The sequence below is a fragment of the Psammomys obesus genome, unplaced genomic scaffold (assembly GCF_907164565.1).
Source record: "Psammomys obesus unplaced genomic scaffold, mPsaObe1.curated_primary_1811, whole genome shotgun sequence".
Classification (NCBI taxonomy): domain Eukaryota; kingdom Metazoa; phylum Chordata; class Mammalia; order Rodentia; family Muridae; genus Psammomys; species Psammomys obesus.
In genome coordinates this window covers 6,651,378-6,674,629 of record NW_026590859.1, presented here as the reverse complement: position 1 = coordinate 6,674,629, position 23,252 = coordinate 6,651,378, and the positions used below count along the sequence as shown (strand labels likewise).

At 45.0% G+C, this 23,252-nt stretch overlaps 1 protein-coding gene across 9 annotated transcripts in view; it reads left to right on the top strand.

Moving 5' to 3' along the window:
- Positions 1-23,252, top strand: part of Esrrg (estrogen related receptor gamma) — a 569,612-nt gene that overhangs the window by 138,062 nt on the left and 408,298 nt on the right. For 7 of the 9 annotated variants that reach the window (XM_055609225.1, XM_055609219.1, XM_055609223.1 and 4 more), the window contains one exon: positions 5,314-5,401. The exons of the other annotated variants lie outside the window; for them this stretch is intronic. The gene's annotated coding sequence lies outside the window, so the exon portion shown is untranslated. The remainder of the gene's footprint in view (positions 1-5,313; positions 5,402-23,252) is intronic. 9 annotated transcript variants of the gene reach the window in all.

Sequence of the window (23,252 nt, the reverse complement as noted above, 5' to 3'; positions counted from 1 at the left end):
TAAATAAATAAAGACGAGAAAGAGAGTGTTTAGTTATGGAGATGGCAATTTAGGCATGAAGAGATCTTCACATGATAATTTATACTCCTCATCAGTTTGATGAGCTCTTGCTGTTCCTTGCGATGTGGTTACTGTTGGTCAAGATGGCCCATTAGGCCCTTTGATGCACTGGACTTCAGCCATGTTGCTTTTGCTGTGCGTGGATTGTTTTCACACATCCTGGGACATACCCCCTCCTGCATGCTTAACATGTGCTCTGACACTGGTCTGTACCCATGGGACCCAAGTATGTTGTATCACATCTCTCAAATTCAATGCACCACTCAGCTTTCAGCTGACTAACTGAAGAATGGTGATGGCGGCGTTGGCCTGATCTCTGCTGTCAAGGGCGAGGGGTCTTTCGTAGAAGACGCATACTGCTTTGTGTTAATGGAGAGGGTCCTGTGGCTACCCTGGAGAATTGGTCCTGTGTGTTTGAAACAGAGCACCCTCAGGGTGATACAAACCTGTGATTTGCCAGTTCCACTGGGTTCCAAGTTTGTTAGGCTATGTGTTATCTTTGGAATATATTAAAACTAGAGACAACAGACTCACACAGTGAGCCCTCTTGGAGACTAACATCACCTAGTTAAATAAGTGGTGATGAACTGTCCCAGAGAAACAGTCTTCTCTTAAAGTTGGAGAGTAAGCTTCAAGGAGACTAGCTTTCCTTGGGCCAGTTTGTATCATTTTCCTCAAGTCCACCCCTTACTCCTTTCCCCAAAGACTTAGAGTTAGGGCTTGGCACACTGGCTCTTGATCAGACCCACTGTCAGAATCAGAGTCAGGAGTACAAAGTCCACTAATTGAATTTCATCTACTGACTGAAACCTTGTAGCCATGAAAGACTCAGAACACTGGCTGTTTTGTTTTTCTTTCTTTTTTTTTTTCTTTAGGTCTGGAGTCTAAGTCATTTTTTAAACGTGAGTGATGCAATTTCTTGTATCTTTCATTTAAAATGCTGCTTGGTAAACAGCGGTGCAGATTAGTGTATTTGTAATTTAAATGAAGACCATACATCAAGCCAGAGTGTGCAAAGAAAGGAGAAGTTTAGGGAATGATTCATCCCCCTCTCCCTGTGATCTACTGTAGAAAAAAAATAAATAGGTGGGGAAAAGTGGAAAAGTAAGGGTCTGTGGATTTGGGGAGACAGAAACTGAACTATTTCTAGAAGTCATTCCCAATAGCTAAATCTTTGTTTTCTTCAAGCACACTAATAAATTCTTCCTAATTCATTTTTTATTTTCTCTCGGGGTCTGCTTGCTGATTTGCTTCAACAAAGGAAGCATCATGTTACACCTTTTAAATAATTGATTGCTCTCAATCCAAGCCAGCTCGAAGGAAATTCTGAAAATAGGCACCAATTGAGCAGCTGCCTCCTTCCTCCCCACAGTCCCTCCTTAGCCCTCTCTGCTCTTAATGTTCGTTAATAAAACCGCATTCCCCACCCCTTCTTTACCTCCTTGATGGAGCGGATGATGCTGTCTACCACAAAGGCTTGGGTATTACCTGGTACTTGGCATCTCTCATTTGTTTCACGTCACTCTGCTTTGTTAAAATTACAGGGCGCTGTTTTGTTGTAAGTGGATGTAATAAAGAGCTCTTGATTAATCAGCAGAAATAATTAGCAAAAATGCTATGTCATCTTCTGTACCAGAGATGGCTTGTTGGAAATATAAAAAGAAAGAAAAGGGGGATTAAAATTTTCCACACTAATCTGCAGTGTGGCTTTCTCAAGAATCACAGTACCCTGAAAGTGGGGTCAGCTGTGCCCTTGCCCATCTCCAGCTGCTCTGGAAAGTTCCAAGGAAATGAGGTCATCTGTGTTTTCCCCCAAGAGGGAGAAGAGGTTTCCATCTTATCTCCCTCTGGGTATCCTTTGTGGTTGTCCAAAGTTTGGAAAAGCTATGATGGCTTTTAGGCAGCAATGGTTGGTAGAACATCAGACTGTTCCATGGTGTCCTGGCCTGATCTCTCTGTTTTTCTGTGTGTGTGTGTTTATTTGTCTCTGTATGTTACTGTTTCTCTGTCTCTTGTCTCTCTCTGTTTATCTCTCTCTGACTCTCTCCCTCCCTGTCTGTCTCTCTCTCTCTCTCTCTCTCTCTCTCTCTCACACACACACACACACACACACACACACACACACACACACACTGTGGCCTATTTCAGGACATGAGAATGCAGAAGCCATGCTCTATTTCACTTGGGGTGCTCATAGGCCCTAATCTGTGTGGCTGGAAGGTAAACTTCCCATCCTTTTCCTTCCCATCATCTTTCTTCTTCATTCAGTTGTTTTTTTTTTCTTTCTCCCTTGATGCTTTTCCTTCTTCCTCCTTGACTTTCTACAACTCAGAGTTAAAGTGGGAGAGGGATGTTTGACAAAGTGTTAGACTTGAGAATTTTGGCTGAGTTATTGGAGAAATCATGTACTTTGAAAATGCTCTGTCTTCATTCACAAGAAAGCTTTCCCTATTAGAAACTGCACCAGTGTGCTTACCTACGATGTTGAATATCAGGAAGACTAACTCTGGAATGCTGAGTTTGAAGTCACACTGAGAGGAATTTTCTCTCTCATCCATCATGAGATAAAGATGTATCTTGTTACCCACTCTAACCCTAGCTTAGTTTCTGACCAGGTAGGCCATTACATTCTACTTTTCCCTTGTTGGAGAAAGGTTGCTGGGGGGACACTAATGTTCTTTTGGCTGTCTACTTTTCCAGCTAACAGTAGCTCCTGTACACATCCTGCATCTGCCAGTATCACCTCTTCTGATGGCACTATGGAAGTGCTCCCTGTCAAATCCTCACCTAACCAAATCTGTTCAGAGCCAGATGAATGATATATGATAGGAAGTGCAGGAAGCCTGCGCTGCACTGGCCTCTTGCTGTCTCCCTCTGTACTCGGTTTCTATGCAGAAGAGCAACAGCACTTTTCTCTTTCACAGCATCGTTGCTTGTGCTGTCCATTTGCTGATCTTGACAGTATATGAACTGAGAGCTCAGAATTCTGTACCTGAGTGGAAGTAGGTTTTAAGGCTATTTACTGTAGTGAGAGAGATTTAACATGGGGTTTTCCCCAAGGATAAGTATGTTGTCTTTGACTGTGATGCTAATGGTATTAAGACTAGGAAATACCCAATGGTTCTCTCTCTCTTGAAATGTCCATTCTTAGCACAAAGTAGGGAGTTAGCACCAACTTTTTCCCTCTGGAGGTGAGGAGGTGCTTCTCTTTCAAAGGAAGTGCCTGCAAAATGCAGAGGCTCCTGCACTGGGTGGTTTAGGATAAAGGAGGAGATGGTACAAGAAATCCCACTGGCCTGGGGTCAGCGGTTTTGTGCCAGTTTAAATCTATATATGATGTAAAAATATTCTCTGGCATAAGGAGGCAATCACGATGCTTGACCACCAACCCTACACATCACAACCAAATAGAGTGGTACTGTTCATATTGGGAGGGATGTGAAGGATGTCCTCTGTACAGCACACATTTATTTGGATGGAGGGAAGGAGAGAGGGAGAGAGAAGAGCATACATGTATGGGCAGCTTTGTCTAGTCACTTCTTTCCTTCCACCTTTTTGTTTATTATGGTCACCAGGCTTGCCTGATAAGAGCCTGTGCACATGAGCCATCTCCCTGACCCGAGGAACACATTTTCAGTGTTACCTTGAACTCTGCAGCCATGTTGGTCACAGCCCTGGGCCACATTCAGAGAGCAGTATAGCTGCTCAGCACATGCCCAGTGCTCCCTCTGTTCCTTGGCTTTCTTTAAAAGCACAAAAACAAACTAGCTTCCTTAGGCTTCTAACTCTGCTGTGCCATTTGGGTGGGAACTTTCCTAATGTTCCTTTACTCTCACACAAATTATAGCTTTTCAAAGGCCTCCTGTGCTCACAATCCTGGAAAATAAATAGGGTTGGATTTTCACATTCCTGTTTCCCTTCCTCCTGTCTCATTCACGAGTATACTGTAAACACGCTAGTTTTCTCTGCCAAGTAGCCTCCTTTCTTGACTCTATTCCCTGACAAATTCTAACTTACACCATACCACTTCCTCTTCTCTGGTCCTAGTAGTTCTTCGGCTCTCCTTCTACCCAAAACATTCGTTTAAAATTGCATGTTTGTTTTCCAGTACCCCAACACATTCTCAAACCAAATAAAATACTCTTCCAACTGGCCATTTTACAGCCTTGGGCTACTGAAGAGAGCTTGGGACTGAAGCTTCATTCTTGGTCATTTGTCCTGTGTTGTAATTTTAACTCCGTAATTGCCAAGCAGGTGTGAAGCACGGATTGTGCAGGATGGTGTGGGTGGAGGACTGACTGTGTGTCTGACAGGCGCCCCGTGAACCGACTTAGCTTTCTGAAGGCAATGCAGACATCTCTTTGAAATGTTCCCTCCTGAGGTTTACAGTTAGCACATTCATACCCCAAAGAGTGTCACAGAAAGCAGCCCAGTGCCATCTGGCTACTTAATTGTCCTAAACCTTTTATATAGATCATTGAATCAGGCCAGATACCCAACCAGTTATTAGGAGCATCCAATCAGCTATAGAGTACAAGCTTTTTCATGTTTCTTCCATGAGATGTAAGTCCAGGCCCCTGTTGCTCAGAACAGCTCTTGTATGTAACAGTAATCATGGGAAAAGTGTTATGTCCTATGTTATGGTCTCCTTTGTACTTCAAAATTGGAGAATACAAGCAATTTAATGGGATTTGACGTACCAGCTTCCTTCGATGGACATTGTTGAAGAAACCACTTTTGTTCATGTTTTGTTAAAACCCACTGAGGAGTTATCCTGAAAACTTGTGCCTTTCTAGCTGTTCCCAAATAAGAAACAAAGCCCTCACATGTGAAGAAACGCATGAAATTTTCAGGCTGATGTCAAGTGAGTCCATTGGTATTGAAAGAATTTTTTTTTTTTCTACCAAAAGCTACATATGGGTGTTATAATGGGAAATGCTTTGAAACCCTCACTGGTGCATTCACCATAAATAAGAGAGGAATGGAAGATTAATAAATCTAAGAAAACTGAAAAGAAAAAAAAACTAAAATAAAATTGAGGCCTATTTCTTTGTTGGAGTGTTAATACAGGACGGAGTGTATAGGAAAATCAGACTTGCTAGAGGCTCAGCATACTATCGTAGCTATTAATGTGTGCTTAACTCTATTGCCTGGGGAATTTTATTAAATGCAGCGGCCAAGAAAATGACCTCACTTTTTCCTTTCCCCCCCTCTTTTGGGTTGGATCCTTGCGTATACCACACAAATGAATAGAGGTCTTTGCCGGTTCATCAATGAAACAACCTTAAATGATGAAGATGTAAGGAAAGCATCCTACGCTAACCCTGTTGCAGTTTGAAAGGTAAGGTCTTCCCCAGGAGACTGGGAGATGTCAATGTTCTTTCAACATCTGCATAACGTTATGCCCGTGATACATATATATACAGGGGTTAAGTAGCCCCTTGATAATCTCTGCCTATGTTGTGTTGTGTCGGTGAGAGTTTAGTTTATAAGGAATATGTGGTCAACAAAAAGGTCTGAGGCATTCCTTGTTTTATCTTTTAAAATGCAAAAGCAGCATTTTTTTTTTAAAAAGTAGGTATCACTTCAGTATGTAGCCTGTTTCACTATGTAGTCCTGAATGGCCTGGAACTCCCTATGTAGACCAGGCTGGTCTCAAACTCACCAAGATGTGCCTTGCCTCTCTCTCCAGAGCCCTCGATTACAGGCATGGCCGTGTGTTACCGTGCCTGATTCCAAAGCAGAATTTTTAAGGCTCCCCAAGAGCCTCGTTTGGCTGCATGTGCTGGGTGGCTGGGTCCCTGGGGCTCCTTGGCCAGGCTGTGCCCTCCGTGCCCTGATTAGTTATGCTGGCCTGTAAAATGTGGTTGTGGATCAACCTGTTTGTGGATTTTGTGTCTTGGTAGAGAGAAGAGTGTAAAATATTACTTTGCTGTGCATCTTGTCCTGTGCTTATGATGGGCAAAACTCTCTGTCTCCAGCTTCTGTAAACCTAATTACAAACTCATTATCTATTGAATGCTCCATTATTTCCATGAATAAAGGCTGAATTTATTTCACTTCATTTTTCGGAGGAAAACCATAGCTTTCACAGGTCACCATCCATTCCTTTGCTGGTGTTCTGAACGCAGGGCCTTCACGTGGACCACGTGAACGACAGGTGATGACTGTCACCCCAAAGGGATGGCTGGGGACTTGCTTCTTTCAGAGTCTTCCCACAGAGGTAGAGCCCAGGCCCAGTGAACAGCAACTGGTAGGAACAGCGGTGGAGTAACTGGCCCTGAGTGCCTACTGAGCACGTGCAGTACGGTGGACTGTGGGCGTGCTTAGTGCCCCTCTACCCCTGTTCTTCTCTACGGTGCTCGCTGGAGCCTATCCAGAGAGTGGCCGACTTCTGAACATAAGCAACAGGTTTTAGCTTCCGTGTGAAAATGGCTCTTTCAAAGTGGAATTTCTTTAACATGGGAGCCGAGTTTGTTTCGTTGACAAGTTGACAGTGTTTCAGGGTAGGAAGGTAAGTTTCAGTTTTTAGAAGTGGCTAGGAATGAAAGTAGCCTTTGTGCTGTTATTTCACGCCAAACTCCTATGAAGGACATATGGCCCCAGACGTTCAGTCCCAAGAGTCTGAGCGTGGTGTGTTGCTTGGTGTAGTACCCTTTTTAATTTCAAATATTGTTTACAAGTAAATCTGCTTGTCTGAAATTATAGGTATTATTTCAGAAAGCTCAAATGTACTTCAAATTCGTGCTTGCTGTGTTCCCGCAAAAGGGACCAATTATTTTCACATTAAAAGTAGGCTTTTATAAAGCCTACTTTATAATCACTAAACGTTAGTGATTCCTCACCAGACTTTTGGACAACACATCTGCTTTAATGTGAGGAAGGTAAAAGAGTAGAAATCATGGCACGAAGTCTTTAGTGAGCTGCAAAAGAATAGATGATTTGTGTGTGTGTGTGTGTGTGTGTGTGTGTGTGTGTGTGCGCGCGCGCGCGCGCACTGATGGAATCACCATGCCCGTGTGGAGGCCAGAGGTGAATGTTGGTAGTCGTCAGTGTCTCTCCACTGAATGTTTCATGACAGGGGGCCTCTTATCTCCATGTCCCCATGACTGAGGTTTCATGCACTTGACATTTTTACATTTGTGCTGGTGATTCAAACTCAAGTCTTCATGCTTGGGCAGCTAACATTTTCCTACTGAAGCATCTTCCCAGCCCAGGAATTAAATTCAGAAAATCATTTACTTTTGTGAAGTTTTCTAGAGAAAGCACTGTCACCTTTATTGTTGTCAGAGCACATCAGAGAAAAAGACAAAAGGAAAAACAAAAGCAGGCCAGTAAGACTTTGGAAAAGATAAGTAAATCTATTTGTTTGGCGGGTTGCAGTCTGCATTATGCATGTACGTAAAAGTGAGGTTTGCTTTGATCCTGTCTATTAAAAGTTTATTTTTAGACTCAGACTGGGCAGCAATCCAGCAATGCTCTTTGTCTTGCAACACATCCTGGGTCCCCAGCCTGGCAGAGCTGTGGCCAAGCAGGAGGAAGTAGGGAAAAGTGTGGAGAGTTGATGGGGGCTGAGGGGACTTTTCCCTCCCTTCCTCCCCTCCAGTTTTGAAATTCAAATTGAATGCAATTTTCAGCTCATTTGAGCCAGAATATAGTGTTGCTGAGCTTCAGTGGCTCTTCAATTCAAAACTCATGGGAGGAAGCAGATATCATCTGTCACTGGGGTGGGAGAGGGGAGCCGACACATTTTATTCAGAGGAGCAGAGCTCCAGTCACTAATTCCGACCTTCCGAGGACTAATCATTCACCAACCAACTGATCAAGTAATCAATGAGACCTTCAAGCCACCCAGCTCATGAAGGCTGGGACGGCTGTGCTCCCCTCCCCAGCTCTTAAGAGTAATTGCTCGGCTATTTTTGTATCATTGGTATTTTAATACCATTCGTGGCAAGCCGAGACAGAAGATCTTGGCAATCTTTTATTTTTTTTTCTGCCCTTCCTGGCTGTTTTTTATTGTTTCCATCTTTAGTGACTTCGTCAATGTTGTTTAGTTGTGACTGAGAATTAGCAGAAAGCTTGATGTTAGCTCTGCAGGGGCAAAATCTGAGTTATGCTTTTACCAAACAGATAGTTGGGGAAAATATGCTTCTTTCTCAAGGCAACCCTAAGTGCCAGTTAAAAAGGGAAGACCCACTCAGCGTTCTGGAGCCTGGGACTGTGGCTTATCTCCAGTGTGGATGTTTCAGGAACCCCTGAGAGTGGCTCTCTGTGAATTTCTGCCACACTGGATACGTGCCCTGGGAATACAAATGGATTTCCATGATGGTGACTTGACGGCCGTCTTCTGATTTCAGCAGTGATGTGGGAGGGCCGTCCTGATCCTGATGTGCGTGTTACAAGCCTTGCCCCTAGAGCTCAGCTTCGCACATTTAGTGTGAGCCAACATTTGCAGGGGACAATGGAGGGCATTAATTAGCTCTTATTAGGCAAATCTCACCCCAAAACTTCGTGAGAAAAATTTATGATAAATTAGTTCTCAGTTTGTAGCCGCAGCACGTAGACATGCGAATGTTTATAGTATGAATATGATCTGGCAACATGTGTATTTATAGACTCTGTGTGTGTGTGTGTGTGTGTGTGTGCGCGCGCGCGCGCGCGGGCATGGGCGCTTGTGTGAATGCTGTGAACTCTCAACGCCTCTACACATGTGCCAGCACGGACCTCCAAATTCTTTCACATTAATAAAGTGACTGACCTCTTTATTGTCCTAATGTTAATGCCCCTGGGCATCAAAGCCCAGGAAGCAGGCCTTTATATCTCCTTTCTACTAAATGGTACCCTGGCACATCAATCTGTTTTTCCCAGTGATACCTCAGTGCAGCTTTTGACATAAGTTGCATGAATCGAAGGGTCCCTGGGAAATGTGATGTATGGGGAGATTCCATGTCCAGGCTCAGTACCCGTTCTTGCTACAGCTTCTAATCCTTTGGGATTTTCCACTGGCTGAGAGCATCTCAAGCCACACTGAAAGCATCCCTGGGCTCCCGGACAAGAGCAGCTCTCCAGAAAGACAAGGCCATGGACAGAGGCTTGGGACCTTCAGCCTCACCCTTCGTCTTCAAGGGGGGGAAGAAGAACGGGAGGAAGAGTCAACCTGTCAATCCTCCTTGGCGAAGATGCCTCAGGACACAGAGGGCCTGGGGGGCAGGGACCAGAGCGCCATGCTCTGTGCCCTCTGCACATAATGTCAGCGTATCTTTCTCTGCCTTTCATCTATAGCCTCTGTAACATTTACTAATATAACACTCAGGGAAAGCACTTCCCTGAAGAGAAGGAGTTCAAAAGAGGCTCCAGCTGGTAGTCAGACCAAAATTCTGGGTAGCCAATAGCTTTGGGCTGGTAGGCAAAGTGCTTCCTGCAGGCTGTAAGGCAATCTTCGTGTATGTGTGTGTGTGTGTGTGTGTGTGTGTGTGTGTGTGTGTGAGTGTGTGTGTGTATGTGTCCAGTAGATATGATATGTGTGTTTGGGTATAACCGTATGGTACATGTGTTGCCTGTGTATAGGTGCTGTATGAATGGTGTGTGTGTGTGTGTGTGTGTGTGTGTGTGTGTGTGTTGTGTGTGTGTGTGTGTCAGCATTGCCTTAAGCTGTGTGACAATCTATTGTTGACAGCTGAAGAACTGAAATGTGCCTGTGGGTGTATTGAGCACATGGACAGATGGAAATGTTCAGTGCTCGAGTTTAAGGTAAGGCAAAAGGCTTGAGTATCCTCTGTCCATTCTACCTACTTTGACAAGCAATTTACATTTGAAGCTAGCTGTTAAATTAGTCAATAGAACTTTAATTTTTCTATTCAGAAGTATCTCTCCCATTGCCAAGCAGACTGTGCTTACCAGAGGAAAGGCATCTGTGTCGATCTGTGGTGGATGGAATAGTTCTTCTCTCACCTAAGGCATATAGCAGATACTGGAGTTGAAATTGCAACCTGTCTCAACTGCACACCACACACAGTTTCCCCTGATTGATCTCTCAGTGAAACAACGTACTCTAATCTGGAGTTGTGAGAAAGGGTGCTGCAGAAGGCAGTCAATGGTGAGGGTGTAAGAGTACGCCACCTAAGTGCTAAATGAAGGGATTTTTCACAGATGCTAGAAGCGCTTGGCCAGGAGAGGATGGATCCGGTGTGTTGTCCTGGAAGAAGGTGCTGTAAGGCAGAGAGGCTTGGTTCAAGTGGGCAGAAGGAAGAGACACGGGTCTAGCACAGGCACAGCATGTGTCCACGAGACCCAGACTGTGTGGGATTAGGGGCGATGCGCACTCTCGGCAGCGAGACTGCCATTGCATGTTGTCTAAATCAATACTGCAGCCCTGGTTAGAGAAGGTCACCAGAAGACCAAGCTAGACATCCCAGGGACAGAGCTGACAAAGAGCTTTATGGTAACTAGACTTCAGGAGGAAATACATCCAGTAAGAAAGCTGGACATGGGGAAGAAGGGTAAGAGATATAGAGAGAAATACCATGAATTGTTTGTAGGAAAGAGTAGTTGAATGATGGACATTTTGCAGTCTATTTTCCAAGTGGAATCACTTTGTAGGTGGAGACCACTATTAATCATTATAGCAGGGCGCTTAATGAAGACATGGCACAGTGGCTTTCAGAGGAGTGGGTTTGCTTCACACACTGACTTGATTTCTCACAACCGTCTATTATTCCAGTTCCAGGGATCTGACATACACTTCCTGCCTCCTCCAGCAATATCCCTGTAAGTTGACCTATATAATTTGATCATTTTCGTATTGAAATAATAACTTACTTAACTCCTTTATTATTTATTTGTGTTGCTTCTAATGCTAGTAATACATATTCCTATTAATATGAATTATAGGCAAAAAATAGAATTTAAGGCAATATTTCTGAGCAAAGATGAGTCTATATTTTCACTTCTATAAAAATGTCAACGAATCTTAGGAAACTGTATAAGTTATATTTCCATCAACATTTCTATCAGTCTGTGCTTTAGATCCCAGTTTACAGGTTTATTATTTAAAGGTGATCTCTTCAGCTATTTGTGTTTACATCTTAAACTTTTTAATTAAGCTTAATATGTTTTATAATTTTTATTGGTTGTTTGAACCCTTTTGTTAGTTTACATTTTGATATTGCCTGGCAAGCTTTTTTCTACTAAACTAGTTATCATTTTTCTTAATTTTTGAACATTCTTATATACTAGGGATTCTAATTGCTGTTAAAAGCAAGGTGTTATTGAGTGATGGGGTGGCATACTGGATGGATGGCCTGAGTTTGAACCCAGGGAGAGAACTGGCTCCTAAAAATTCTCCTCTGACCCCAACTCATATGCCATGGCAGACTACTTTCACACACACAAATAAATAAGTAAAGAATTAAATTTAATGTGTTATATTAATGTCCTCCTGTTTTATGTTTACTTAATTGTGCTTTGTATGTCTTTTCATTGTAGGATAGTAGTGAAACATAGTTTCACGTTGTAGTGGGTATTTGTAATCTCATTTTCTTTCTTTTTTAAAAAATTAGATTAACTTTTCCTAAAAGAAAAATAGTGTCAATTTTAAATCTTTTATTGCTTTTCAGCATGGTCCTTGATTTCTGTAGGTTGTAGACTAGTTGTGAGTTTTGTAGTGTAAAAATCTCTACATTGAGTAGTCTGGGCCTGAGTAATGTTTCCAGCCATTTGGGAACCCGGGGTGTGGTCCTCTGGGAGGATTGGACACAGCTGGGGCTCCCAAGGGTGAACAATTCTGAGGATTCCAGCTCAGGGAAATGGCCAGCCAGGGACATTTGAGCACTTCAGAGTCTGTAAGCTTTCCACAGGTGGGAAGAGTCACCACAGGTGAATTTGGTTCAATGTTAGAGTCTTTGCCTACAGTATAGAAGGTGCTAGATCCCAGCACCATGAAAAATAAAGCAAAGAGATGAATCAAGGGAAAACAGGTATAACTCTTTTCTGAGACTTGCCCCCAAAATGAGTGTAGTTTCTGTGGCTAAGAAAAAAAATTTTAAGCTCGAAAGAAAAGTGAATGCAAAGAGTTGCATTTGTGAAACTACACAACAAACACTTGCCCCCCAAAAGACTAGGGAGGATGCAAAGGGAACAAGGATTTTAATTTGAGAATCTAGAAGAGTGCATACATCATCCATAAAATCCGGCTCCCCAGAAGAATTCTCACATACCTGAGGTAAAGATAGGAAGCTGGAAACACCAACCACCCACCTTTGATCTTTCCACCTTTGTGATAGTTAGTGTTGACTGCTCAAATGGACAGAGTCCAAAGTGCTTGGCAGCATGGCCTCTAGATATGCCTGTGAGAGATTATGTTGCTGCATTTAGGTAGAAAGACCTGCCTACTGTGGGTAGCTCCTGCCCTTGCCTGGGAACCTGGGATATATCAACAGTCCCAGACATCCATAACTCCCTGCTTCCTTATTATGACCTGATCTAACCAGCTTTTTCAAGACTCTGCCACCTTGACCTCCCTTCCAGGATGGACTGTAAATTTTGAGTTCGAGTAAACTCTTTCTCCCTTAAGTTTTCTCAGCAACAGGGAAAGAAACTAAGATGAATCGTATACATTGTTTTGAACTATCACACTGCATTCCCTAAATATGTACAATAAATTAAGTAACTAATAAAAAAAAAATCTTACTGCCTTTCTCTAGTTTCTTGGGACCAGGCCATAGCATGTTCATCCTAAGTGGCCTCCTTCCCTCTAGTTGTCAATCCTCAGTGCTGGCTCCGACCAGAATGGCAGCCCTTCATTATTCAGTCATCACCACAGAAGTCACATGAATCCTTTACATCATCCCAGATTTCACAACGACTTGGCGATGAATTCGCATTAACCCATCACATGTTTTGGTTTGAAAAGCAATCCCAATGGGACCTTGCATGTTACTTTACCTACTCCCAATTGGTGGTTTTGCCCATCTTTGACTTTCAGCTCCCCACCAGCTCCATTTCAGGCTTTCTAAAACCTCAGCTAGTCTTCAGGGCTCCCCTTACCTGTCTCCTTCCTGCAACTGATCCCGACCAGTTTTGCAAGAAGAAATCTGGCTGCTGAAGCGTTCTTGAGTACAGTCTAATACCTAGCCAGAAACAACTCGGCCTGTTGCGCTCTGTCCCTACCTGTTAGCCAGCTTAAACTTTTCTGGAATGACAAGAACTATCTTCTACTGTCCTTGGTGGTCCTTACTTCCTTACCACAGTGACATTCTTCATTTTCCCTGATAAAGTCTGCATACAGAGTGCTTCTGTCGGTAGAGACCCATCTACAGAGCAGTCAGGTACAGAGGTGATGCACACAGACCAGGAAGTCAGAGTGTAAAGTTTTCCTCTGAAGGTCAGAGGTGGAGGCTTGAGCTGAGAGTGATTCTTGTGGAAGCTCGGATGGACAGGTGACAAATGCTCAGGGATGGTTAGGGGGATCACCTGGTACATGTGACGAACAGCAATGCCAGAGGTAGACAGAATGCAGGGAAAGGAGTGATATTCAAGGCTGTCTACAGGGAAACAGATTAGAAGAGAGATTGAAGATGAAAGGAGAAAAGAATGAGTCTGAATAGGCAGGAATGAGTCAGAGAAAGGTTCCTCAGAGGGGATGTGAGTCAGAAAGGAAGATTACATAATGAACTTGGCAGAGCCTCTCAGAAGTAGGGGGTGGAAGGGTGGCAAGGGGCTGCTGTGGACTCAGAGAGGCAAGGTCTCCCATATGCTGCACAGTAGCTAATGATGCGGATGAGGTCAGGGAGATGTGGTGTGCATGAGTGGCGGTGTTCAGGGAGGCGAGGACACCGGGTGATGACATTTCTGGCAAGGCAGCTGTGCTTGGACAGGGCTCCCAGACTTAGCATCTTTATAATTGAATGCATCAGTGAAGAGGAAGGAAGATGGCAGATCGAGTCCAATATTCTCATTCAGCTTTTATGGAAAATAGTCTAATAGGCTTAATGTCATTTCTCATCGTTTCCCGCCTCCGTGATCTACTGTGCCCCTCTTTTAGTCTGATGCATGCTTCTTGGCTCTTTGAAGCTGCAGTCAAGCCAAACCACCTCTGATACCTTCTCATTCATTTTTGTTATTCTCATCCTTTGGAATGTTCGCCTACATACTCTTTGTTTTGACCTCACTTCTATCCGAAGCCAACATCTCAGCTTGAAAAGCTTTCCTTCCAGGCCCTGTGTTCTCCATGCTACCCCCCGTGCCGCCTCCCCCCCCCCCCAAGCCAGGTCTTCATTACCTCCTATGCAGTCATTTAATACTGCTCAACTTTATGGGATGTCCTTTTACTTCTGACCTGTTCCCTGTCTTTTGTAGGTCAAGAGTTCTAGTATGTTCTATTGTCTGGTACTCTCCATGACACAGAGTAAATGACCAAAAGATATTTAGAAAGAAGGAAGGCTGGAGGACAGCCTTATATGTCATTTCTCGGAAATGCCATCTGCTTCGTTTGGGAAATAGGGTCTCTTCTTTGCCCAAAGCATGGATATTAGATTAGGTTAGCTGGCTAGTGGGTCCCAGGAAGCCTTCTGTCTCCACTTCTCCCGTGCTTGGATTATATGCGTGCCACTGTACCCACCATTAGTTTTGAGTGTTCTAAGGGTCAAACTCACATCCTCATCCTTTCCAGGCATGTACTTTACCAGTTAACCATCTTCCCATCCTGGTGTTTTCCTTTAATAGATAAAAACTATAGAGTTCTGTGGCACTGAACCCATTCACATGGTATGTAGAGCATATGATCACCCATCTATAGATCTGGGTTGTCATCTCAGGCTAAGACTCAGAGCAACACCTCTCTGTTTCTCTCTAGCCCTTGGCATGCACCATGCTACTTCCTGTCTCTATGAGGAACATTCTGGGTATGTCACCCAGATAGTACCTGCCATTCTCTGTCATAGGTATCAGAATCTCCTTTTTCAAGTGGAACGATATTCTATCATTTCTTTTCCCATTCATTTATTGATGGGCATTGGGGTTGTTTTCCCCCGGGGGCCATTGTTCTGAATGCTAAAACATACCATTCATCATGTAATATAGTCTCCCAGGGCATAGTTAGAGCTGGTAGTCTCCAGCAGGTAAGGGCAGGATAGACTGAGGAGTCATGTCTATGCCTGGTAAAGTCATCAGAAGCAGCCAGGAGGGCAAGGAAAGCCATTGCAGTCATGACTGAATTAATATGAAGAAGTGCAGCATTCAGGTCGCATGATGGTAAATTGGCACCGAGGGGCACTGGGTCCATTTATGCCTTCCTGTTCTTGAAGTAGGGGAGTGAGATGGGTGAGGAAAAGTGGATCAGTTAAGGTGTGGAAGAGAGGCAAGGTTACAGTCTAGCAGTGACCCTGGGTGCGGGGTCCATGAGTGCAGGGGAACACTGTGAGAGGGCCAGTCGGTCTGCATGTACTGCCATTCCACAAGATGCATGCACACAGATCTGCACAGAGAGATCTGCCTATGTCTACCTCGTAGCTAGTGACAATATGAAAGAATCAGCTCCCACAGGGAACACCGGGCACCACTCACTTATGCTGAAGACTTTCTTCTCTTTAGATGAACTAATCTGGGCTCCTTTCTTCTCCTGACTTCTCAGCACCTGGAAAAGGATTATTGCACTCACCCCATGAAACACAATGTTGCTGTTGATGATGGGAACTAAGTTCAGTGCTTTTTGTCAAAACACAAAACAAAACAAAACAAAACAAAACAAAACCCTGTGTATGGGTGTGTCTCTGTGTGTGACATGTATTTGGGTATCCACAGCAGCCAAAATAAGGCTTTCTATCTCCTGTAGGTAGAGTAACAGGCAGTTATGAACTGCCTTGCTGTGGATGTTGGCCCTTTCTCCAGGAGAACAAGAAGTACTCTTGACTGCAGAGCTGTCTCCAGCCCCTCTTTGGCAGCTTCATGGCTGTGCCCTAAGCCTTTAACACTGCTTGGACTGTCTGGCAGAAGGTCTCCTGGTTTAAAGGATAGGAGAGCTAGATTTTATTGGATCCTCTTAGAAGGCACCTGTCCCTGACAGTGGCACATGAACAGCAGCATATAGCAGGCCAAGCCCAAGAGCCCTTGGCCTCTCTGCATAACCGCAAGCATGGAGCTTTCCAAGGTGTTTCCTCCCCAAGACTGGGGCTGCCCTTTTGGAATTGTTTCTTTCTTCCTTCCTCTTTTCCTTCCTTTTCTTCCTTCCTTTTCTTCCTTCCTTCCCTCCCTCCCTCCCTCCCTCCCTCCCTCCTTCCTTCCTTCCTTCCTTCCTTCCTTCCTTCCTTTCTTCCTTTCTCCTCTCTCACTGCCCCCTCTCTCACCGACCCCTCTCTCCTGCTCCACACATTTAGTGCTTTAGCCCATTTCAAGCTGCCTCTGATCCTCTGCCGCTGCTTCTTGCCAGCCCCTCCAATTGGTCCTTGGGGTGTCCCACTGGTCACTTTGCAGCAGCCCCCTCAGGCCAAGAAAGCTTTCCTCACTTTGTTTCTGCTTAACCCCTGCCCTTCGGGGTGCCGAGGGGCGGGCTCTGGGCTGCCTCCCTTGTAGTCTGCTCTTGCTTGCAGGTGGCTTCTAAGCCAAGAGGAACTTTGCCCCAGGCTCCACTCTCCCATAGGCTCTTGCAGTTCTGCTACAAAAGAGAAAAATGGAGCCTTTGAAGAGTGCATATACACTATTCATGTACTTTTCAGAAAGAGAGAACTGCCTATAAATTTTCAGGATTGGTATTAGATTTTTACTTTGTTATCGGAGAGGAGAACTAGCGGGTTATGGCTTGGATGGCTTTTGGAATGAAAAAGAGGCAGTTGCCGTTTCTAAGCATCTAGTCTTTTAGTGAAGCTTATTTGAAAATTTCCCTCTCGAATCTAATTCCCAACAAGTTGTATTCCAGTGGGACGCTGTGGCCAGTGAGCACAGTGCCAGGGCTGCAGGCAGTGCTGAGGGCTCCTCTTGGAGAGCTAGCTTCCCGACCCACAGACACAGCACTGCACAGGTTCATCTGCCACTCACGGGCCAGATGAAAGCCCTCTTCTCTGCCTCAGCCCTCCAGACCTTTCTGTCACCTATGCTGTTGTCTTCAGTTTCCCCCAAGGGAAATAGTATATGGTTCTTTCAACAACTTGAGCCACTGTTCTAGCATTAAAGGAAACATGATTTTTTTTTTTCTCCCAAATCTCTGAACTATTGTGACCAGTATGGTGTCTTCTCAGATTCCCCAAGTTAAAGTAAAATAAAGGAAACTACTTTTTTCCTGAGTTTTTAAATTTAAACTTTTTATCACATGGACATGTTTATTGTGTGTGAGCATGTGTGGGCGACTTGCATGGATCTATTTTCTTCTTCCATCAGGGATCTGACTCAGATAATCACCATGAAGACAGGTTCCTTTCCCCTCTGTGGTTCTCAGCCTTCCTAATTCTGTGACCCTTCCACATAGTTCCTCATGTTGTGGTGACTCCACAAATTATTATTGCTGCTCCTTCACAGTCGTAATTTTGCTACTGTTATGTGATAGATTATCTGAATGAGCTAATGGCGAGACAAAGTTAAATTATATAAATGCAGGTTTATTGGGAGTGGCACAGGATGGGGAGGGAGAGAGAGAAAGAGAGGTGAATGCAGAGAGAAGAGAGACAGAAGGAGGGGTGGTGGGGAAGGGAGACACTACACGAATCAAAGTGTCCGGGTTATATAGTGAAGGGCCTCTGGGAGAGGGGAAGCCCACCCCTAGGTAGAGGCCAGGGTGTGCCAGCCATGCCCTGCAGCAGGTAGGGGCCTAACATTAAGTACCTCATATGCAAGATATGTGATAGGTGACCCCTGTCGTGACCCGCATGTTGAAAACCACTGTTTTACCTATGGAGTCATCTTGCAGGTCCCTGTCCTGAGTTTTAAATGGCCCGTTTCTCTTCCAGTCTTTTTAGTTGAAAAATAAAATTTAAGAAGTTCTTATGTGCCTGTCCCATTCCTCTGCATGTCAACATTACTAAACTGATTGGAATTTGGAACTGTGGTGTGTGCTGCATGAGCCCAGCATGGAGTCATTGTTTTGCCTTTTATTTCTCCATGGTTGTGCCAAGGGCAGCTGTTTTAAGTAGTTGGTTAAGAGACAGACCATCCAGAGAACAAACCCTCTGCCTCCTTGGGGTTTTTGCCTCTGGGTAGATCTTTTTGCACTGAGTTTTGAACACGGGGTGTGTCCACCCAAGCATCTGGGCATGTGCCTCTGTGCCTGTATTTTGCCAGTGTGTGCAGACCCAGTGGTACAGTGCCCCCAGAGGCCTGGCAGGTACTCTTGTTTGTCACTGTGCCAGAGGGGCCTCTTTGGATCCGTGAATCTGGGAAACACAGATTCGCAGATCCTTCCATTCTGGCTTTTATGTAGCTGAAGCGTGCTGGATTTTGTGGTGTTCATAGAAAGGGAGGTAAAGGATAGCCTATGCTGCCCTTATCTCTAGCTTGACTTAGATTATCTTGTCCTGAGGGGATTTTGAACATTGCATAGTATGCTCACTTTAAGCAAACCAGGAAAAGAGGGCACCCCTCTCTCTGTCTCTGTCTCTCTCTCTCTGTCCCACAGCTACAAAACTTCTGAGTGTGTTCTCCTGTGTTTGAGAATAACCTTATAAAAGCAGAAAGCTAGAGTCTTCCTGGGTGTGACTGCTGAGTTCTGGCCTCCACATGTTTATATGACAACAGTCATAAAAGCTGTTGGAGTCACAGAATCAAGAAAGTCTTTGTTTCCCTGAGTGAGAAGGGCATGAAGCACCTGGTGCCTGATAAGATGGCTCAGGAAGTGGCCTTCCTGTGACCTGGGGTTCTTTCTTGAGTCTAATCCTTTAGAAAGGGGTAGATAGCAAAGAAGAAAGCCTCAGGAAAGCCTCAGGGTGTGTTGAGAGAGCTGCTGCGTGTCACTGTCCATGGGAAGATTGGTCCTTATTAGCTGCTGAATGCGGCAGGCTGGGAGCTGCCTGACGTACAGCCGGAAGCAGGATCATGTCCCCGCCCTGCCATGAACAAAACCCAGCGGGGTGCCTTTCGAACATGGAGACCCGAGTTCTTCCCCTCAGGTTAAAAGAAGTGGGGATGATATCACCCACTGGTAATCCAATGCTGAGAAGGAGGAAATGGGGATCCCCAAGACCCGCTGGCTAGGCAGGTTGGCCTGCTTGGAAATCTCTGGCCTAATGAGCGACTCTGCCTCAAAATACAGGGTGGACAGAGGATCTACAGAGGAACAACGCCACAAGTCGTCATTGGTCCTCCACATGTACATTTATCTGTGTTTGTGCGTGTGCAGCAAGTGACAGCGACAGTAGCACGAAGCCACCACACTGGCCTTGCCTGGATTTACAGTATTCTTTGAATTGCCATGGCAACAATAGTTTTAATTATGGAGAGCCAAAATTATACCTTGTATATCAGACGTGGCTCGCTTTTCCCTGTGGACAGAAGTCTGATTGGGGGAAGCTTTGTGTGGATTTTCCCTCTAGGCCGGCTTTGATTATCTGTGCGAACAGACAGGTCTTTTTGCTTATGGAATGAGCGAGAACAAACTGAACTTTTACAGGCTAAAGGGCCTGCTGGACAGAGGCTCCTGAGATACCAAACTGAATTCCTTTGTCTGGGAGACAGCACAGCTCAGCACGGATGCTTACAAGCTTGGCGAGACTGTGCCCTGGACCCATTTTTGCTGCTCTATTTCAGCTACTGGAACTGTGTACATTAGGCTAGACACTTGGGTGAAGTATCATCTGATAATTATCCTTGACAATATTTAGTAAGAGTGGGGGTGGGGAATGACAAGCAAGTGATCCCTCTGCAGTGAAAATCACAGAGACACACCCTTCGAAGCAGCTTCCTGACCAGAGCTATGGAGGGGGCCCTGGGCTTCATGGCTCACCTTCTAGCCTGTTCCCCATTTTTTATTTCTGAACCTGCTCACTCTCTGAGTTTGCTATCAGATTTGGAGAGGAACCACAGCATATCTGAATGTCTGGGCTCCCTCATTTTCAAAGCTCCTGCAAAGCTAAATAATCTCCCCCTCAGGTAAACATAAATCATTGTCTACCTTCTTTGCTCCTTGAGTAGACCTTCTGATGTATTCATTAATTATGGCTGCTGCCTGGCGGTGCAGTGATGGCTGAGTGGTACCCGGGAGCATATTTCTTGGACCGCCCCATTCCTGACACTCAGCCTTAAACTCCCTCTCGGTGTTAAAGAGGTCCTTCTTCTGAGAGATGGACAGCCAGATGGTAGCAAATGAAAGAACTGTGCCTGAAAAAAAAAAAAGCAGCAGTGTGGGTACATTCATGAAGCTTCCAGAAGGAGGGCAGAACACTGGCATCCTTAAAACCTGGCACAAGGCTGGGGAAATGCCCTGCAAACACAAGGAGAGGGGAGAGAAGAGAGAGGGATGTGGAGGAAGGGAGGGATAGAGAGATAGAGAGAGAGAGAGAGAGAGAGAGAGAGAGAAAAGGAGAGAAGGAGCGTGAGAAAGAAAGAGGGAGGGCCAGAGAGAGGGAGGGAGACCACAGACTGACACAGACAGAGAGGGAAGGAGGGAAGGAGAGAGACAGAGGGAGGGAGTACACCTGTTTCTGATCTGGTCACCCCTCCTAAAACATCTCCATTCTCTGCTTCATCACTGTCCTGGCTTCATTCCTGCTCTGCGCTCCTTGTAATAGTGAAGTTGAGTGCAGCCCCAGCTCTGGAAGCCCAGGCAGAGACCGCTTAGCAATAGGCACCACCCTTCCGATTTCTAATTCTTTCCCAGATTATTTTTTAAAAGAGAAAACAAAACCTCCCATTTTTGGTAAATCTTGCTTAACTACTGACACAGCCCCCTGTTTGTTTAGCTTCCACATCCAGGAAGCTCTGTGGCTCTGATTTTGATTTTGGAGTTCAGGCATGTTAATGAAGTCTTTGTATGAAAGCAGAAGGGCTCTGTTTCTTGTTTGTTAGTTTAATGAGATTTTGCGTTAAGAATGGCACCATGAATCTGTCAGAATCAGCTTGGCTGCACGTGTGTAGCTCAGCAGCTTTGAGACCCTTGAAATGTCTGTTTTTAGGACACCAGCGGGGGGCTAATGAAAAGGCTTTGTTGATTTTAACGAATTTCAAGCCACTGTAGCCAAAATAAATATAATCTGCTTTTTGGATTAGTTGTCGCAGATGATTTTGCCGACTAACAGTGATTAAAGAATGTGTGTGGACTAGAAGCCTCGCTGTTCTCCAGTGACTCTGGCTAAAACAGCAATAAACAGAAGTAAATAAAGACTTAGGGTATTAGTTATCTTTAATAAACAGTGACACAAAACGTACAGTGTGTAGGCATGACAGGAGGGAGGGGTGGCTTAAGGAAGATTGGGGTGTCAAATACCTGTGTGGCGCGTGTAACTTCGGCGCTTGCTGCACAAAGCAACAAAACAGAGTGAAGCACAAATGAAAAAGAAACGTCATTATTAAAAAATACAGCCGAGCATGGCTGGTCCTATCTGTGCATTGTAAGATCTACCTGCTCTCGAAATAGTGAGGGGCCCAGAGCCGTATCCTCACTCTCAGGCCTCTCCAGCTCCAGTTGAGTTCATTGCCATTCTGTGCTCATCTTCCCTTGGACTGGGGACCAAAGTTGAAATCCTGCAACTATGGGATTAGAGTCTGAATATGAAGGCAGTGTTAATTACTTGTGTAATTATTAACCTTCTTGCCTAGTAATTCTACCCAGCTAATGAGCAGGACAGTGGAGCTGTATCCTTCCCTGTATACCCCCCTGCTCTGTGTGCCCCAGCCTGCAAGCCCTATCCTTATGTTTCTCCAGGGAGGTCTAGGAATGGGGTTTTCTCTCATTGCTGCTTAACCACAGTCCAAAGCGCGAAGGGCTGTGGCTGAAGTTCTCCCAGGAGAGGTGTATGTGTACCGCCTAGAAGATGCCTTCTGTAGCATAAACAAACAAATAAATGAAGTAGAGATGCTGTGATGCCTGCTACTGTTTCTAACTGTACCGCATGCTTATGGCGTCCTTATTGGACACCTCTGATGGCAAATTACAAGCCGTTCTCAAGCTTCTTGCCCTCCTGCCCGGCTGGTGCTGATATATTTGTCGACAGGTGCAGAAGCAGGCATGTTCAAGGCATGGGCATGGAACATGGAGCCGCTCAGCAGCAATTGAGCAGTGACAGTCCAGTCTTCTGTGTAATCCTGGCTCCATTCATACTTGACTGAGCCAACCAGAATGCCCATCAACCTGTGCTTGCAGGGTCTCAGGAACCAATGGCTATCACCTGCTCAGTTCTCTTCCCATGTCTGGTGCTGTACACACCATTCTGTACCTTATAGGACATGTCTTACCCTGAGAAGATCCATCTTCTATGGCAGGCCCAGCTTTCAGGATCTCATAGGATGGATTGAGAGGTGCTCCTGTCTGCTTACAGTTTCTAGTCCAGTGGACAACACTAAGGTAATAGACACAATATATTTGAAAGTAATGACTCAGCCCTGTGTTGGGTTACGGAGAAGGCAAGAGAGTAGCTGGCGAGCAGTTGCGGTCCCTTGGGAGGTGAAGTGGAGGAGACCCCATCTAGCAGGTGTGGTTGGAACGGAGCCTTGAAGGCAGCAGCTGTGGGTCTGAGGAAAATACAAATTGAAGAAGAGCAGGGGCCTCCACAAAGAAGCTGAGCTCATCAAAGAAAAAGCAGGCAGGCCTGCTGTGTCAGAGATAAGAGTCTGGCTGGGTGCACAGCCTGTTGTCAGGACCGTGTGGGATTGAGGGAGAAGTGTGACATGACGTGTCGTTTTTGAAACCCTCTGAGGTAGGTGTCATTATCCTCACTTCAAGAATGGAGCACTCGGGTAAGAACACGTGACCAAGAGGCCGAGGGCGCCATCATGCTCCACAGCCCTGACTGCTTTCTGCCTCCTAGGAGAGGATCTACATGAGATCTACTTGATATCTTCTTTAACTTCAAATGGAGAAATCTTGTTAAGTTCACACTTAAGTTTAAATGATACCTTTGAATGTGTTACACATTATGCAGCAACTGGTACTTGCATCTTTGGCTTGCTTTATATGTATATGCATGGATGGTGAGGCTCCGTGGGTGTATTTGTATGTATGTGGGTGCATGCATGTATGTGTATTTGTAGGTACATAGGTGCATGTATGTGGGGGCCAC